Source organism: Protopterus annectens, chromosome 1.part0 (assembly GCF_019279795.1).
Source record: "Protopterus annectens isolate FY-2018-M chromosome 1.part0, PAN1.0, whole genome shotgun sequence".
Taxonomy (NCBI): domain Eukaryota; kingdom Metazoa; phylum Chordata; order Ceratodontiformes; family Protopteridae; genus Protopterus; species Protopterus annectens.
In genome coordinates, this window is record NC_056725.1 from 1,075,698,646 (window position 1) to 1,075,717,884 (window position 19,239).

A 19,239-nucleotide genomic window follows, 5' to 3' on the forward strand; every position below is an offset into this window, starting at 1 on the left:
TGTCTAGCCAGTTGGTACAGGTCCTTTTCTCCCTCCTTAGTGTCCAACCTTTCATACAACTCTTCATATGCCTTATCCTTAGCCTTCACCACCTCTCTCTTTGCCATGCACCTCATCTCCTTATACTCCTGTCTACTTTCTTCATCTCTTTGACAATCCCACTTCTTCTTTGTCAGCCTCTTTCTCTGTATACTCTCCTGTACTTCCTCATTCCACCACAATGTCTCCTTGTCATCCTTTCTCTGTCCAGATGTCATACCAAGCACCTTTCTAGCTGTATTCCTTACTAGCTCTGCTGTTGTTATCCAGCTATTTAGTAACTCTTCACTGCCACCCAGTGCCTGTCGTAACTCTTCCCTGAAATCCCCCTCACAATTACCATTTTTCAATTTCCACCATTTCATCCTTGGTGCTGCCCTTACACTCCTCCTCCTCTTCTTGCTCACCAATGTCATCCTACAAACCACAATCCTATGCTGCCTAACCACACTTTCCCCGGTCACCACTTTACAGTCTCCAATCTCCTTCAAACTGGCCCTCCTACATAAGATATAATCCACCTGTGTGCATCTTCCTCCACTCTTGTATGTCACCCTATGCTCCTCCCTCTTGTTAAAATATGTATTCACCACAGTCATGTCCATCCTTTTTGCAAAATCCACTACCATCTGACCTTCTGCATTCCTTTGCTTAACACCATACCTACCCATCACTTCCTCATCCCCTCTGTTCCCTTCACCAGCATGCCCATTGAAATCTGCTCCAATCACCACTCTCTCACCCATGGGTACAGTCATCACCACTTCATCCAACTCTCTCCAAAATTTCTCTTTCTCATCCATCCCACACCCAACTTCTGGAGCATTTGCACTAACAACATTCATCATTACACTATCAATTTCCAGCTTCATAAACATCACTCTATCCGACACTTTTTTCACCTCCAAAACACTCTTAGCATACTGTTCCTTCAGGATAACTCCTGCGCCATTTCTCCTCCTATCCACACCATGATAAAACAATTTGAACCCACCTCCGATACACCTAGCCTTACTCCCCTTCCATCTGGTCTCTTGCACACACAGTATACCAACCTTCCTTCTGTCCATCATATCGGCTAGCTCTCTCCCTATAGCAGTCATACTGCCAACATTAAAAGTTATGACCCTCACTACCACAGTCCTAGCCTTTCTCCTCTCTTCCAGCCTTCGGCCATGCCTTCCCCTTCTTCTCCTCCTTTGGCCAAACAGTAGCCCAGTTTCCAGCAGCACCCTGATGGCTAACAGTACTGGTGGTGGTCATTGTTAACCCTGGCCTCGACTGATCCGGTATGTAAATATTTACCACTGTCCGCATGAATGATTTGGCAAAGTTTTACGCCGGATGCCCTTCCTGACACAACACTCCCCATTTATCTGGGCTTGGGACCGGCACAAAGAAATGCACTGGCTTGTGCATCCCAAGTGTGTAAATACAGATTATAACTATATATATATATATATATATATATATATATATATATATATATGTGTGTGTGTGTGTGTGTGTGTGTGAGTGGTTGCATATATGTGTCATTAGCTCTTAAATATCTTCTCTTCATTATTATGTGCATGAATAGTTTTTATACTTTCCACATATTCATTGCCCACATCTAATTATCTTCTCTTCTTTGATCCCCTTTTTGAATTAAAGCTCCTTCATCTACTATAGTTCTTCCATGCCTACCACTGCAATTGTCTATTCTCATTGGTAATATTAAGTTCTCCTGTTCAGTCTGATATCTATTCTCATGTTTCAATATGTTATCAGATCTATGGATAAACTAAATAATTTATAGCAGGTGTTCCCTTCTTTGTTAAAATGCAAATCTCAGCTAGTTATGTCTGTCATTTAGGATAATCAAGTCATAAGCAGAGATTAGTTGCAGCAGGTATTTACCTTGTTTGTCATTCTTTACATGTCTGGAATCTGTTTTTTCCCCTTTCTCATTAAATAATGTTCATAGTTCTGGTATAACCCTGTTTCATAATTTAGATCACCCCTTATTATTACATTAGTGTCATTATTTGACTTTCTAATACTTTTTCTAGCTGTTCCTTCCTAAATCTTTATTGACTGCTACCACCTTCTTTTTGTAATGAGCTATATAGATTTATTAGCCCCGCCTCACATTCACAGTAACTTATCCTTACCACCAACGTATTTATGGATGACTTCAATAACTTGCTTTTACTCTCCTTGACTAACCTTTGCAAGTGTCACCATCATCCTTTCATCCTTCCATACAGGGCATCTCTCTGGACCTCTTCAAGAAAAATCTTGATGAGTGAATGAGACATAGAAAATTCACCCCGTGGATCACTCTAGTGGCTCTACTTGACAGAGGAACTAGGAACTGAGGTCAGGTAGCACGATGCCAGGGTAATCCTAAGGGCTAGGCTTGTAAAGGCTCCAGAGCCATTAGCCTAGTGCTCACCTATGAACCTATATATCTATTTGTATATACATAGAGATGGATACACTATCTATGGGAGAGAGAGATAGTGACAGACAGATATGTATACATGTATGTATGTATGTATAGACATATCTATGCATAGCAGGTTGTTTTGAGCAAGGAGCAACAGCATTGCACTCTGTTTAACTAAGTGTATGAGCATGCCACTGGGATAGTCACTACTTATAAAATGACTCCATCCCACACCTACCAGTATTCCATTCTGGGATTTTGTGTGTTGCAGATAATTACATATGTCCCTGTTTCTGCAGTACTGATCTTAATTCAAACTGGCATTCTTCCCCTGTCTGATGTAATTAGTATGTGACAGAGGTTAATAATTTTACACCATACACAGAATGACAGTCTGTAAAAAAAAAAACAACATAATAATACCTCACATCTAAAAGATGTGAATGCTTCCAGATTACAATCATCAACATTATCATACACGCTAATGTCTCTAGTCCAATGAGCCACATGAGCTACCGAACAGAAAGTGGTCATTCATCACATAATCAACAGCATAAATATGTACATTGTTATTCCTAAATTAAGTGAGACATACAATGTATGATCAATTTCTATGTTACTGCCCTGAGATTGCCTGGTTTGCTGATATACCATTGATGAGTTACTGTTAAAGCATTATATGGGAACACTGCTGCATTGGGGGTAGGGGAACAACACCACATGTTCTGCTGGGATACACAGTAGTCCGAGTATCATGTAACCCCACTGTGTAACATCTCCTTTGACTGATGTACTGAATATTCCATACATGCAGCCTAATGAATATTAAAGAACATATGATAGTGGAATTAATATCTGTAGTCCCATGTGGATGTTACTTCTGTCCAAATAGCCCACTATATTTACTTGCATAAATGTAGCAGAGCCATAAATATAATCCCATATCATAATTATCCTTCCAAGTGCTGTGCAGGTTAGAGACCTACATTGCGAATGCAGCAGCTGACAGAACTGTAGTTCAGGGCTGACTCTGTCTGATGCAAGCAGTACACAGCCAATACATGGATAGGTATAGTTTGTGTGGATTGCCAGGCATCAATTTTAATATATGTATGTGAGTAGGAGTAAGGAGTCAGTAACTAAGTCCTTAGGTTGTCAGTGAATGTGCTATGCCAGGGCATACTTAGCATGCCTACATTTGCCTACAGGGAGTCCTCATGTGATTGTGGTTTTTGTGACCTAGGCACTGGTGGGGGGTTGCATATTTTTTCCCTTTGCCTAATCCTGCTGCAGCTGTTTCTACAGGATCAGATTGTGTAGCACAGCACATACTATAAGCATATGTGCACATGTGGCTGGATATACTTCAGGGTTCCACCAGATGTATCTAGGCACCAGAACCATGATTTCAGAAGCCCAAACTCACACTCTGTGGTACCTCATTATGGCATTCTTCTGTGGGTGGGTATGCATTTCTGATGGGTATCATCACCCATGATTCCAGGGCATAGCCAGCATCTCCCAGTTTCCATTTCAGGGGGCTTCCTCCTTCCAAATCTTAAAGAGCAATGTCTCCCTCTTATTGTAAAGCCTGTTATTGGCAGTCATCCACCAGGCAGGTTAGCTCTTCCATAATGAGCTTGTGTTGCACCTATCAGGTACAGCCAATTCAATGCAGTTATACAGGTGTTTGTATAAAGCATTGGTGTACAGCTCAGCATAGTTGCTAGTCCCTTCCGAGGGGGGAGGTGCAGTGAAGTTATTGATTCCATCCCATAAGAGGTTATAATCTGCTTTGGTGAAATTTATTACTCTTATCTTCTGCAATGGGGGGTATCAGGTGCATTATGCACTTCGAATGACACCAATTCATTTTCATATCTCAACAGAGAGGAACACACAGTGGGGGTGCTACAGTGGTTCTCCTTATCAGTAAGCATACCATCCAGTATGTAGGCTCCTCTAGTGGGGGTGTCAACCAGTTGGTCCATGGGATTGGGGTTAATGATGTTGGGAATATTTGTGCAACTCAGTTTGAGCATGACTAATATACCCAGTTGGTGGGTATTTAACGTCACCTAAAATAATGGTGTCTGGATGTATCTTGATAGACTCAAGTAGGTGCAAATAAGCAGAGTAGGTATTCTAGTTCATGGAAGGGCTCCTGTAGCTGGCAATTACTTGAATAGGTGCCTACAAAACATGTGACATGGCTCAATGCACAGCTGTGCTTAAACATACTTAACGACTTGCATCACGCAAACCAGCTTAACAAAGCTGAGCATCGTGTAAACTTGTACATCCATGTTTTAGAGGAGCTTAGCATCGAGCAAACAGGAATAGCTGTTGACCATTTTTAAGTAGGGCTTAGCATCGCATAGCTTTTCCAAATGTAACAATTTTGTTTTTGAATTAAACTGCTCTTTAGGTCACCTCACAGATTTTCAAAGCAATAAATGTAAAAAGTTATGACTGCTCAGGACTCAAACCCGGGACCTACTATACTTTAGTCTGAGACTCCACCTATTTACCTACTTGGAGAGTGAGAAAACCAGTATACCTTCACACATACTACTAAGCTACCTGTTAGCATTGCTAAAAACCACCCCACACCATGCAAACAGCCATTCAAAAACATAAAAATAAAAATTAAAAAAGGTAGACAAAAATAAATAATTAATTAGATCTGTTTTCTATTTTTAGATGTCTGGCAGATATAACCTGTGTATGTATAAGTGCAGCTTGGCACTGCTGCACTCTGCACCACACAAACAGGCATTAAAAGAAAGTAAAATAAATAATTAATTACATCCAGTTTCTATTTTTAGATATATGGCAGATGTCAGCTGCGTACATGTAAGTGCAACACGGCACTGCTGCACTCAGGGCCATGCAAATAGGCATTAAAAACAAAAAAACAAACAAACAAAAAATTATTAAAATTCACAAGTATTTCTACAATAGCAGGGTACATTACAAGATTCTTATCCTGTACATAACATCTGTCCAGGAATGTCCTGGACAATGCACAACTATGTAGAAACCTCTACATTACTGCTTACATGGATTTAACATCTGTATTACTGTGATCTCCGTTGACAGCGCTCAATGATTAATAGGGTCTATATCACGAGATCGAAACCTTAGGTAGTCAAATACCTAAAGGTCAATCTCTAAATATCGAAATGTAAAAATTGTGAATGGCTGTCTCCACATCAGAAGGTGACTTGAATTGTGTTTACAACTTTTTTTTTAGTTTGGCCAGCAGAATTGTTTCTCTGTGTGGAAACGGACATTTGCAATTTTTATATTTCGGTATTTAGTGATCGACCCTTAGGTATTTGATTACCTAAGGTTTCGATCTCGCAATATAGACCCGATTAATATGCATGGTGTGCTGCCTAGGAGGAACCATGGCAGTGTACACCAGTACATTCCATGTAGGCTCTACACGGAGCATCCACAGATTTTATTGAATCCTATGGATAAATTAAACTTAAATCTTAGATTATTAAATCTGTATTTCTTTTGTCATTATTGTGTATGGGTTATGTTTCAATGAAAGCATAGGAAGATGTGGATACTAAGAAGGAAATGTGAAGCTATATGGGAAAGTACCGATATGAAAAATAAAAAGAAGAATACAGTGAGACTCATCATGATGATTAAAGTTGTTATGGGGAAGACATGTCATGGACTTTGCAGCTTGTTATGGTGGTCCTCTTCACTGCAAGTGGGGGAGAACACATGTATAGACAGAAAGGCAGAGGCAGTCCTTGTGATCATGCAATTGCTCATCTATTCATCATGGCTGAGATTCAGACATAGATAAAACAAAAGAATGATGTCATTGCTGGAATGTTGTCAAGAGCACAATGCGTCATTATGGCTACCTGAATGATGTAACTCTTTGGAGTAAATAATGTCCGATTAAGAAGAGGCCTCTTAGTTTTCAAGCATGGAGGCAAAAATAGAACAAAAAAACTTCCAGTAGTCACAGACCACTCACACCTTATACTGTGCATTGTGTTTAATATTTTCATGGTAAGTAGGGTATGAATATTGAATCCCAAACTTCTAGGTTTCAAAAGGATTTGGCCAATGGTGCAGATGTACATCAGACAGATAAGGCAAAATAATAATGTCCAAATGGCACTTGCAGCAGTAAACTGGTATAATGTGAAAACTATTTTTGAAGATAAATCTATTAAATTTTCTTCAGTGTGGTCTACAAGAATTAATACTTTTTGTTGTGTTTGTAGGTCAGGGGTATTACAAAATTAGCATGCAAAAGGCTAGACAAATTTGGATGAAGAGGTTAAGCTGATGCAAAATTGCTCTCAGAATTATCTGAATAATTCCACAAATTCTGACTTTAGGTTTGGTTAATGCAATATACAATCTTTCTTTGTGATTAGGCCAACACAATTAAGTTTCAAGCACATGTTTTAAAACCAGCATGAACAAATCCTAAGTGATAAGTCAGAGGTTTTCATGGAGTTCCCCTTAGCTTTATTAATTTGCGTACTAAACCCTAGAGGGTTTCATAAATAAACATTCCTATTCCAGATGTTCTACTCTTGCATGTGGAAAAAAATCAACCATATACAAAAGAGACAAGATGAGTGCCTTACATCAGCACTCAGAAAGCAGCTACTCTGTGGAACAAATGAAATCCAAAAAGTTTCCACTCTCCTTAATTTGTGGTGACTGTGTCACTATGTGTCTTTGATAAATTTTAATATATCCTTGTCTGAAGGTTTATGGTAGTGAGATTTATGGTTTGTATGTCAATGTCTGACTGACAGAATTTGCCACCATGAAATCAGTCCTGTAATACTGCTGTATTAAATATCGTAGAGAATTTAATAAAGCTTACATGGTCATTTTTTCCATGTGCACACCGCAATGAGATGCGAACACTGGTTCAGCTAGGTCTAGATTTAGTAAACTCCGTGTAGCGGTGCACAGTCACATGCACTTATGTGCAATTATGGAAACTTTCATGGAATGCAAAGTTCAGCATAAGTAGCTGAAATTTATGCAAATGAAGTGAAACAGCATGATGGAGTGATCCAACAACCTGAAATACAACCATGTAGACTCTGTGTCCATGTTGGTAGTGTACACGGAGGCAAGGGCATGCAAAACTCCAGATATATGGACAGAATGGTCATGAAAAGGTAACAACACACACATAGTGGACTGCAGCTGTCCAAATGCATCAAGGGTGTGTGTCAAAATAGTTTAAATTTAAAATACTTTTTAACCACGTTTGTTCACTGTGGCATTTGCCACATCAGGTTTTAAATATGAATAATGAAAACATCATTGAAAATAGAGCTATCATGTAGTGTCACAATGGATACAGTAATACCCTGCCCTGTGTCTCTAAAGTAGTGTCCCATCTGCCAGCCAACTTACATGGCAACTGACCATGTAGTTACCAGGCATTTGGCATGGATATTATGCAAATAAGTTTAAAAACAGTGGATTTGTTGACTCTGAAAAAGCATGACATGTGTAGGGCTCTTTACTTTGTGTAAGCTCCTACACAGTGTTTATACTTCCCATGAATGTTGATGATATTAGGGCAGTGTGTCAGGTAACTTTGTTGGTTTTTTGGGTGCATTGCATGTGTTTGCACAGTGTGCTGCTTCATGAAAATGTTCACGGCATTGCATACTTTGGGCAAACAGACCACCCACATATCAGACACGAGCTAGACATCCAAAAATAGAAACCAGATTCATTCAATCAATATTGTTGAGCACTGCTGGGCATCACACAGACCTGGTGAGTGGGGCTGCACTCTGCTCATTCCTTCCATTTCTGGGACTATGTATAACTACTCCTGTGGCTCCATGTCTTAGGTATTGGACTGGAGTGTATGTGGTCCTGGGGTCAAGTACAGAGTACTGCAACTTTTCCCATACTGTTCTCACATCGCAGCTTATACAAATGAAGTGTAAGTAGCATTAATTACCATTAATTGCCATTTTTTTATATGGTTTCATGACAACAGGGATGAAAATAAAAACTCTTAAATGCCTTTCCTTAGTTGTGCACAGCTGTGCTCTGAGCCAGTGTGCACAGGGTACTACTGTGCACTGAAGCAGGCGCTATAAATCATGTTAATTATATCATAATCAGTTGAATTCCATCTTAATTAGCTAATCCCACATGGTGGACTTATCCAAGAAATGTATAAAGTATACATGCAGCCTGCATTCTGATTTTCCCTCAATACTTCAAGACCATTGGACTAGAGACTTGGAAATTTTAACTGAGATAATGCTTAAGGCCACTGCAGCTATTTTACAACTGCATGTGCTAGAAGCTGATGTCAATGCTGCTGGCCCTGCTGACAATAGGCCTAGGCTGAGAAGGAGAAGAGTGTTCAGGCCCAGGGTAACCTTCCAGGTGCTGCATGAGCTGAGGATTATAGCGCACTACAGGGTGGACGTAGACATATTACATAAAACTCTGTGCGTTCTGCCCACCTCTACTCAGAGCCAGAGTCAACCAAAGGGAACCCATCTCAGTGGAAACTAAAGTATGTGTAGCTCATTTACTGGGGATGCTGACTATGCCCTGGAACCATGGATGATGACACCCATCAAAAATGTGTATACACCCATGGAAGAATGCCATAATGAGGCACATGCACAAGCTAGTAACATCATAAATCATGTGTTTGGGCTTCTGAATTCATGCTTCTAGTGCCTAGATATATCTGGAGGAGCCTTGCAGTATACTCCACGCACACATACACATATAGTTACAGTATGTGCTATGCTTCACAATCTGATGCTGCAGAATCAGCTGCAGCAGGATCAGCAAGGGAAAGGGACACACATCCCCCAACCAACACCTAGGACACCACAGTCACAGTCACAGTCACAGAAGGACTCAGTGGAGGAACCCCAGCTGCTGTCCCCATGGGCAAACATAGTCATGTTCAGTATGTCCTTGCTTTGGCTAAGAGACCTTAGCTAAGAGATCTTGGCTAAGACAAAACATAGCACATTCATTGACTACATAGCAACCTAGGGACTAATACCTTTCTCCTACTCAAATGCATGCTTTAAAAAGGATGCCAGGTAACTCACACAACCTGTAGCTATCCATGTATTGGCCTGTACCAGACAGAGTCAGCCCTTAACTACAGTTGTGTCAACTGCTGCATTTGCAAGGTAGGTCCTTAACCCATACTATAGTCTTGTGGGGTATTTTGATATATTCTTTGTATCTATGAACTTGGTACAGTATGCAAGTAAATAGTGGTGTATTTGTACAGAAAACTAAGTAACATGTGACCAGTGACACTATTTTATGAGTATGAGTGCATTTGTAAGTTGTAGGTCTCGTGCATGAAACCTTCATACAGTCCAACTCCAGCAGATTACTGGTACATCATTCAAGACAGAAGTTAGAGTGTGAGGCTATACATTGCAGTTTCTGACCTCAGACTTGTCTGTTTCCTAGCAGTAGATATGGTTTGTTCCCCCACCCACCAAAACAGGGATGTCCCTTTGTGAATAACATAAGAGTAACTCATCCATGCTGCCACAAATCCACCCTAAATGGGTGTTTGTCACAATTATCCCCCACAGTTTCAGGAGTATTGTCAATTTCATCATACATTGTGTGTGTTAGATAACTCATGTATAGCAGTGTATATGTTATTCAGGTGGCTGTATGATGAATGATCCCTGTTCTGGCAAGCTGCTTCTGTGGTCAAAAGGACTAAGGCAGCCATCCTGTTTGATGAAGGTGTAACTCTGTTGAGGGTTCAAATCCTGATATAGGTAGAGGTTTTGGATGTGTTTTACAGAGTCGTATTCTGTGTCCCATATTATCAAGTTTGTCTTGTCTTAATTCCACATTTGAGAGATATGCCTCATGTTTAAAAACTTTTTGATAGGCTGTTTGTGTGTAGCACAGCATTGTAGAAATAGTGAAAGAGGAAATAGGATTTATGTCACACCGCCAAACACAGACACCAGATGTATCCAATTACTGCCGTTAGTAATCGTGAAATCCCAGTCTGGAGTAGAGATATGGGTGAGCTGCAATAACAGGCACATATTACATAACAGTAAGTCTCAGATGTGAGCAATGTGCCTTGTGTTTGCACACTGCTTGCCAATGCACATGCTTGTATACTTAGATAACCATACAGCAAATCCGATGCTTCTCGCACTATAGCACTCTCTCTCCCCCTCACTTCATGTCTCTCACCTGTCCAGATTTTCACACAATGTCCAGACTTTTGTGTAATCTTTTTGGCCTTTTGCTCATAACCTTTAGGTTTTCTGACAAATTACTTCCAAATCTTTGAGTACTAAAGTCAGAAAATAATGGCAAGCATTTAAGATTCAGACTGCATACCCTTGAGGAAATTAATTCTACTGCAAAACCTGTTATTATATCAACTTTCTAGAGTAGTAAGAGCAATACTTAAAATTGTACCTATGTTTGGCCCTTTGTCCCCCATTATTTATGGCTTTGTCCAGATGTCTTGTTCTAAGAAATTGGGAGCTATGTCTCACTCTCTCTCTGTCTCTTCCTCTGTGTCAGTCTCTCGCTATCTCTCTCAATCTCTCTATATTTCTCTCTTTTTATCTCTGTACACACACACACACAAACATATAAATGGGTTCCCTTCAAACCATCTAAAACCCATAACCACTAAATTCATAACATCAAGACAAGTACATCTAAAACCCATAACATCTAAAACTTATAACATCGAATTTCATAATATCTAAAATATATAATATCTAATAGTGTATCATCAAATATATAAATGTTATAGTTTAATTTATTAATATTGTGGTATCACTATGAGATGTTGTTTTTATTTCTATAGTTATTATTTATATTGTGTAGGAATTTATACTATTAGATAGTGTTTATTTTGCCATTCTGTATTTGTTTTTTAGTTCATACAGGTAAGTGATATAGACATTATGTGTACATTCTTTATGGTGATCCTGATAAGTGGGGTTAGGAAATTAACTTTTTCCCACTGTAGTGCGATCTCAGAGTTGGTATATATAATTTTCAGGGGTGGGGGGGTGCAGGAAGGCTTGCCCCCCTGCAGAAACCTAGTAAAAAGTGAGTTTGGTAGTTTGGTGTTGTTATATGTGGAGGGGGACATTATTTTTATGTGATTTGTAGTGTTCAATATTGTGATGCACATTTTAGATGTTATGAAATTATATGTTATGGGCTTTAGATGTTTTGGGGTTTAGATGTTCTGGTTTCGATGTTATGAATTTAAATGTTATGTGTTTTAGATGTTTTGAAGGGGACCCATGTGTGTATATATATATATATATATATATATATATATATATATATATATATATATATATATATATGTGTGTGTGTGCGTATATGTGTGTGTGTGTGTGTGTGTGTGTCCATAGTTTCATAGTTTCATAGTATAGTACTAGGCTATCTGCCCTAGTGCATTTATAAATGATACAAAAGTGTACAAAATAAATTTAGTTTACTGTGCCTCTGTCTAGTAATGACACAGAGATGACCCCCGGGGTAAACCTATGATCACCCATCCACTCATCAAGATTCCTCTTGAAGAGAGTCAGTGAGGGGCTCTGCCTAACATGGACTGGGATCCTGTTCCAGAGTGCGGGAATCCTCTGGGTTATGAATCTGTCCCTCCAGCACGTCCTATTCATATTTGTGCTGAGGTTTAGATCTTTACCTCTCATGGCTCTGATGGATTTGGATTTTTTGAGGTGGAGCATGTCCATTAATTCCGGATTGGACATGGCCTTGTACGTCAGGCACAGATCACCTCTGAGCAGGCGGTATGCTACTGAATAGAGCTGGAGCTTCTTTAGTCTGGCAGCATATGACATATGTAGGAGACCCTTGATCCTCTTGGTGAGGTACTTTTGGGGTCTCTGCAGCTGCTGCTGGTGCCAGGTGAGGTACATACCAAATGGGGCATTGTACTCAATCATAGGCCTGATAAGGGAGGAATATAGGGGTACAATGACATCCTTTGATCTGGATGTGAATCCCTTCATGATAAGGTGGGCAAGGTAGAAGGTCTTTCTAACCACTTTGGTGACGTGGATGTCAAATGAGAGGTCACTGTCAACTTGGGTCCCCAGGTCTCTGATTACTTTTTGATTACCACCTATGTGGTAATTTGTGGGATGACTATACATTTTTTGGCATTTAGTTTAAGGCCATGACTCTGGCACCAGTCATCTGTTTCTGTAAGACCCTTCTGAAGGATGCATGTGTCAGCTGGTGTATCGACTATGGCGCCTAGTTTGCAGTCATCTGCAAATTTTGTCAGCCACAACCCCCCTATGTTTGCCTGCACATCTGGGAAATAAATGGGGTCCCAAGACAGAGCTGTGGGACTCCACTTGTGACAATATGACATAGCTCCAGCTATTCTGACCTTGTGGGTTCTGTCCTTTAGCCAGTTTGCAACCCATCTTGTATCATACGTGTTTACATTTAAGCTGTTGAGCTTGTCTATGATGCCTGAGTGGGGTATGTGTGTCGGCTTTTGCCAGGTCCAGGTAGGCTGTATGAACTGCTTTGCCCTCATCGATGGCTCTAGTGACTGTTTCAAAAAAGTCCACTAGTTTCGTGTGGTGTGTGTCTGTGGTCCGACATCTTTGTTTATGAGTTCCATAATGATCCTTTCCATAGTTTTGCAGACCAGGCTGGTTAAGCTTATTGGGTGGTAGTTTACAGGGTCTGTAGAGGTGCCTCCTTTGTGGAGTGGGACCACTATTGCTGTACGCCAGTGTTCAGGTACATATCCTGTAGTAAGGCTAAGATTAAACAGCATTCTTATGTGTGGGTTTAGCTCCTCTAGGAGTTCATGTAGCACACAACCCAGGACACCGTCAGGACCCATAGATGCTGTATTTTTAGCTTTGCTGAGAGCAGCTCTCACCTGGACATCTGAGATGTCAGGGAGGTTGCATTCAGCTGGGATAAATATTTCATCTTTTGGGGGTGAGGGAGGGGAAGGGAGGGGAGAAATTTGCACTGAATCTGTCTGCCAGTATGTTGGCAATATCTGTGGGTTTAGTGTATTTCTTGCCATTATGAACTAACTCTGAGCATATCTGAGGGTTTCTGCCCAGGTTTCTAACATAGCTGAAGAAGGCCTTGTGGTTATCCTTAGTGTCCTTAGCGATTTTTCTCTCAAAGTTGGCCTTGGATGATTTTATGTTTTGCTAGTGCTGATCAGAGATGCCTTCCCTTTATGGTATTTTGCTCTGTCTTGCAGTAGCTTCCTTCTCTTGTTATAAAGTATGTTTATGGCTGGAGTCCACCAGATAGGATGCCTGCCTTTGGTGGAAAGGGTCTTGGTTTTATTTGGGATTGCATGATCCATGCATTCTTGGAGATGTCCATAGAAAGCATTTATGAAGGATTCAGCAGTGTGGGATGTGGTTTCCACAGGCCCAGGGGGCTTGAAGGATACCATTTCAGTCCTAAGGAGTGTAAAGTCGGCTTTTGAGAAGTTTCTCACTGTGATCTTTTTTGCTGGGGGTGGAGGTGGGATATGAATATCTAGGGTCATTAGTTTGTGGTTTGATCTCACTAGTGAGGGGTATACTTCCGGTGTTGAGCATTTTGTCCCCATGTTTGTGATGATCAGGTCAAGTATATTATTGGGGAGGTGACTAGTTGTTCCATCGCATTTCAGTTGATGAATTCCAGGAACCTTTGGGCTAGGGTGTTAGGGCTTGAATAATGCACCCAGTCTATGTTTGGGTAGTTGAAGTCTCCCAATATGATGGTATTTGGTGAGACATTCATATCCTCCAGTGTCTTCAGGAAGGCTGAATGGAGTTCCTGAGATTGAGAGGGTGGTCTGTAGCATGCTACAAGTTGTATAGCAGTTTTGCCTACGGTTAGTTGCACATGGATGATTTCCGATACTTCGTGCGTTGCCACTAACCTGGAGGTGTGGGTGTCTTTAATGAATATGGACACTCCCCCTCCTTTTGTGGTTGTATAACCTGGTAGGGCTGGGGTGCTCTCAGGAGCCTTGAACCAGGTTTCAGTTACTGCACAGACATCGATGCTCTACATACTGAGGAGTGCTTCGATAGTCTGCATCTTGAGATTTAGAATTCTGGCGTTGAGCAGCATTACCCTTAGTTTTTTTCCTTCTTTGTTTTCTAAGGTGGTGGGTTTGTCTTTTGAGCCTTGCCTAAAAAAGGCACTATGGGGGTGGCAAGAGCCTTGGCCAATATTGGAAGCCCAGTGGTGACAGGTGCAAGCTGTCCCTTGCATGTCATCCCATAGTGCCCTACATACTTATAAATCTCTTAGAATAGGACAAAGGATAAAGCAAAAATAATGGGGGAACAAAGGCCCAAACATTGGTACAATTTTGAAATATTGCATTTACAAACTTAGAAAGGAGCTAGATTAACATATGTTGGATTTTCATGAATGGTATGAAGGATATGACGTGAAATTCACAGGTCTGTCATTATTTACTGACCTCATTTCTCAATGATTTGTCATAGATGTTGTAGGAAGTCACATTATTGTGTGAAACACACTACAAATATGATTCAAATATCTGGACATTATGTTAAAATCTGGACAGTTGAGAGGTATGGTGCCATATAATTCTCAGACACCATGTATCCCCTAAGACTACATGTTGAACCATTGCAAATTGAGGCTACGGTTTAAGTATATTCATATACTGATAAGCAATCCCTTTGCCTCCCAACAAGCATTGACACCAACAAACACAACAACCCTAGATCATCTTCAGTTTTCTACACATATATCATAACCTGTACAAGTTGTAATATATGACATTGTCTTCCCCCTCATGGAGATGGCCAATTAATGGTGCTCACAGGCTTGCTTATCTAAATGCAAACAGGCAACTAGGCTCAGTAAAGGTAATGTCATATAGCTACACTACTAAACAGTATTTGTCTGTTAGGCTACTAGCTTCAGATGACACTACAAGCCAGTGTGATGATGCAGACTTCACAAGCTGTTGTTGAACACATGCCTTGGTTATGTCATGTAGTATAAGTTCACCTGCAAGTCCTGCATAAATCAGACTTGAGCTGTACTGGCTGAGTTAAGTGCTCTGCTCTGCAGCCCATAAACTTAGATTGGAAGGGGTTCTAATCTCACTTTAGTCAACTGTGTGTGTGCATGTGTATGTATAAACCCAAGTGAATGTGTGTATCTCACATTGAGTTCACATATGGAATGTCTTTGCACTGTTTTGGTGCTTTTGCAAACACATAGTCGAGAGAGGCCTCCAACCTCTTGTCCTCCACGTGGCCTGCTGATGTCATCTACCATAAAATCATCTGCAGTCCTGCTAAGCTTCGACTTGTGTTGCGGCACATGCATGATAGGCAGGAGTTCTAACATCACTGCAGTCAACTGTTTGTGTGCATGTGTATAAACCCAAGTGTAAGAGTGTATCCCACACTGAGTTCACAAATGACATGGTTTTGCACTGTATTGGTGCTTCCACAAACACCCAGTCAAGGCAGGTCCCCAAACGCTTGTCCCCCATGTGGCCTGCTGATGTCCTCTACCATAAGATCACCTACAGTCCTGTTAAACTCAGAAGTGTGCTGTGGTGCATGCTTTAAGTGCTGTGCTCTGTAGTATTCAAATATAGATAGGTAAGGGTTCTAATCTCACTGCAGTCAACATTGTTTGTATGTATGTGAGCAACTGGTGGATGTTACAGACAGCATTTTACAGCAGCCTAAGAGACACTGTCATTTTGTATTCCACAGACACTGCTGATATTATCATCTATATCAGATTACTGGATATTTATATGTCACAACAGGCCATGGTCACACACTAGCATGACAGATGTGCTGATGTCACCTCATCCCATATAAGGCATACAACAAAGACATCACAGTTATTTTATGTACAAACATCATGACATCTGTTTGCAATGGTGATGTACAAGTTGATGGATTAGATCACATAGGAGTCCATGTGGACTATGGTTATTGCAGATGATATTGTGGTCTGTATTGAGAGTAGGGTACAGGTGTATAAGATCTTAGGGTGTTGGAGATATGCTTTACAGAGGAGAGGAATGAAGGTGGGCAGAACTAAGACAGAGTATATGTTTTTGACTCAGAGGGAGTATACAGGAATGGTTAGAATGCAGGGAATACAGTTGGTGAAGGCATATGATGTCACATACTCTGGACCATCAGTTCAGAGTAACTGTGAGTCTGAAAGACAGGTGTAGAAGACACAACATGCATGGTGGAGTGTGTGTAGAAGATTGTCAGGAGTGATCTTGACAGGAGAGTGCCAAAAACACTGACATAGAGGGTCTACAAGATGGTACTAAGACCAGTTATGTCATATGGGTCGCAGATGATGCCACAGACATAAAGTTAGGAGTCATAACAGGTGTCAGTAGAGTAACAGATGTTATGGTTTTCACTGTGTGGGCAGAGTTTGGACCATATATAACAGTGTCAGCTCAGGTTGTACATTTTAGAGATCAGGACCGACTGGTGGGATTGTGTTGGTTTGGGCATGTACTGAGGAGTGTTATTGGATATACTGGAGGAAAGATGCTAAAGATGTTATAATAATTGCCGGGTATGAGGCAAATAGCTTTAGTATCCCTGAATCCAAAAGATAGACAACAGGGATGTGGCACAGTTATCATCACTTGCACAGGGTGTTGTGTTGGGGGGATAGGAGGCCTAGGCTTACACAAAAGGCTGGAGAATGTGTGTGTGTGTGTGTGTGTGTGTGTGTGTGTGTGTGTGTGTGTGTGTGCGTGTGTGTGTGTGTGTGTGTGTGTGTGTGTGTGTGTGTGTGTGTGTGTGTGTGTGTGTGTGTGTGTGTGTGTGTGTGTGTGTGTGTGTGAGTTGGACCATGTAAATGTTGCGTGCATATCTGTAAGTGCCTTCAACATGACACTGGTATGCGAGTGTTGGCATGAACACAGCCAAGGTCACTGCCAGCCCTACAAGTCTGTATATCGGACAGCTGTGAGACATGCATAGCAGAACTGATAGTTCTTCATCTTTTCCCCTGAACACGAGAACTGCCTCTGCCAGGAGTTGCACTGGTGCCTCCATGCCCAAGGTCAGATGCTGTGCTACTCCTTGAAGGTGACTGATGTGTGCTAGATGTGCACCCTACACAGGAAGGCCCAGGACTAAAATTCCATGACCTGCTATGTCTGGTGTGGACAGCACACTGTCTGATGGAGCAGTGGATGTATTGCCACTCTGGAAATGTGATCGGGCATGAACACATTGGCTCTCAACAGATGTAGTTGCTGACTTATGCCACGAGGCTAACACTGCCTTCCCAGCAAATGTTCCATCACAGGCAACATGTATTCCATGACAGATACACTGCACTCCCTCAAAGACACATCCCATTCCAACATGTCATTTAAAAGATCCAGGGAATCAACAACATGGTGGAAGCAGTCATGGATGTCAGACTGTGCGACTCCTATAACACTGAAAATTCTATTGGAGTTCCTCTCTGACCATGCCTCCATGATGGCTACATGATGGCCCTAAACATACATTGAGTGACACTTGATGAGATGCCTGCAACAGGTTGAGGTGGGACAGCAGGTGTACTCCAAGCACCCCTAGCAATCTGCCTGTGTGGCACCCTCAGCAAAAGTTTGGCTATGGCCAGTGTCAGTCCCTGAAGCAGCAGTAGTAGCCACACTTCCCTGGTCAATGTCCTTGCCCTCCAACTGTCCAATGTCTATGGGCTTGGTGGATTGGGTATATGTACACATACTGGCTGTGTCTGGTGATAATGAGTGGGGGGGTTGCTGGATGTCAACTTCTGTAGCAGAATCAGCCTCTGCAACCCCCAGATGTGCCTCACTTTGGCCACCATCATCATCAGAGTCTGATGAGACACTGACATCAGGTGGCATACAGCACACAGACCAACCTCCATTTTCACTTGTGATAAAAGGAATGAAACAAGAATACATTAATACCTGCACTACTATGCTGCAATATATGCTAAGCAATTTAGGCTGCTGTCACTATTACAGACATTCATACCTCTCAGCCTCTTAGGGCAAAGAATGTGGACAAAGCCTTGAATAATGAGTGGACATAGGCCCAAGAATAGGTATCATTGTGACATATTGACCTTACAAACCTAGAGTGGTGATATAATAGGAAGTATTGCTTCACCATGACATTAATGAATGGTGTGAAGAAATTAGACACTGTTATTTGTGCTAGTATGTCTGGCTGAGTTTTTGCACGTAATTTTAGATTAATCTGTGTATTATATGCCAGCATGACCAGCTGTTATATTGTTAATAAGGTCTTACATGTTGATTTACAATCTGTTTGTACAAAATTTTTAAAGTCTTGAACAGTGTCCTTTTGCATTTCTAACTGTGCATGTTTGTAAAGAGAGATTCTAAAGGCAAAATGTTTCAGATTCATCTGATCAGCAGATGATATCATCAGATTGTTAACAGTTGCTATGTGTTACTGTCATAAGCTGAAAGACAGGAAAGAACTTTTAGAAAACAGATTTTGGCTGATTTTCAAAATATGAAATGAAACTTAGAACTGGAACAGTTGACAAGCTAGTCTATAAAATAGCCTGCTGTAGACAGTAGTCAGTTATAGTAGTCAGTTACAGCAGTAACAGTTACAAATGTACTGTGCAGTGAATACTCAAAAAGCACTCACCAAGAACTGTAAGCCTGCCTTTGC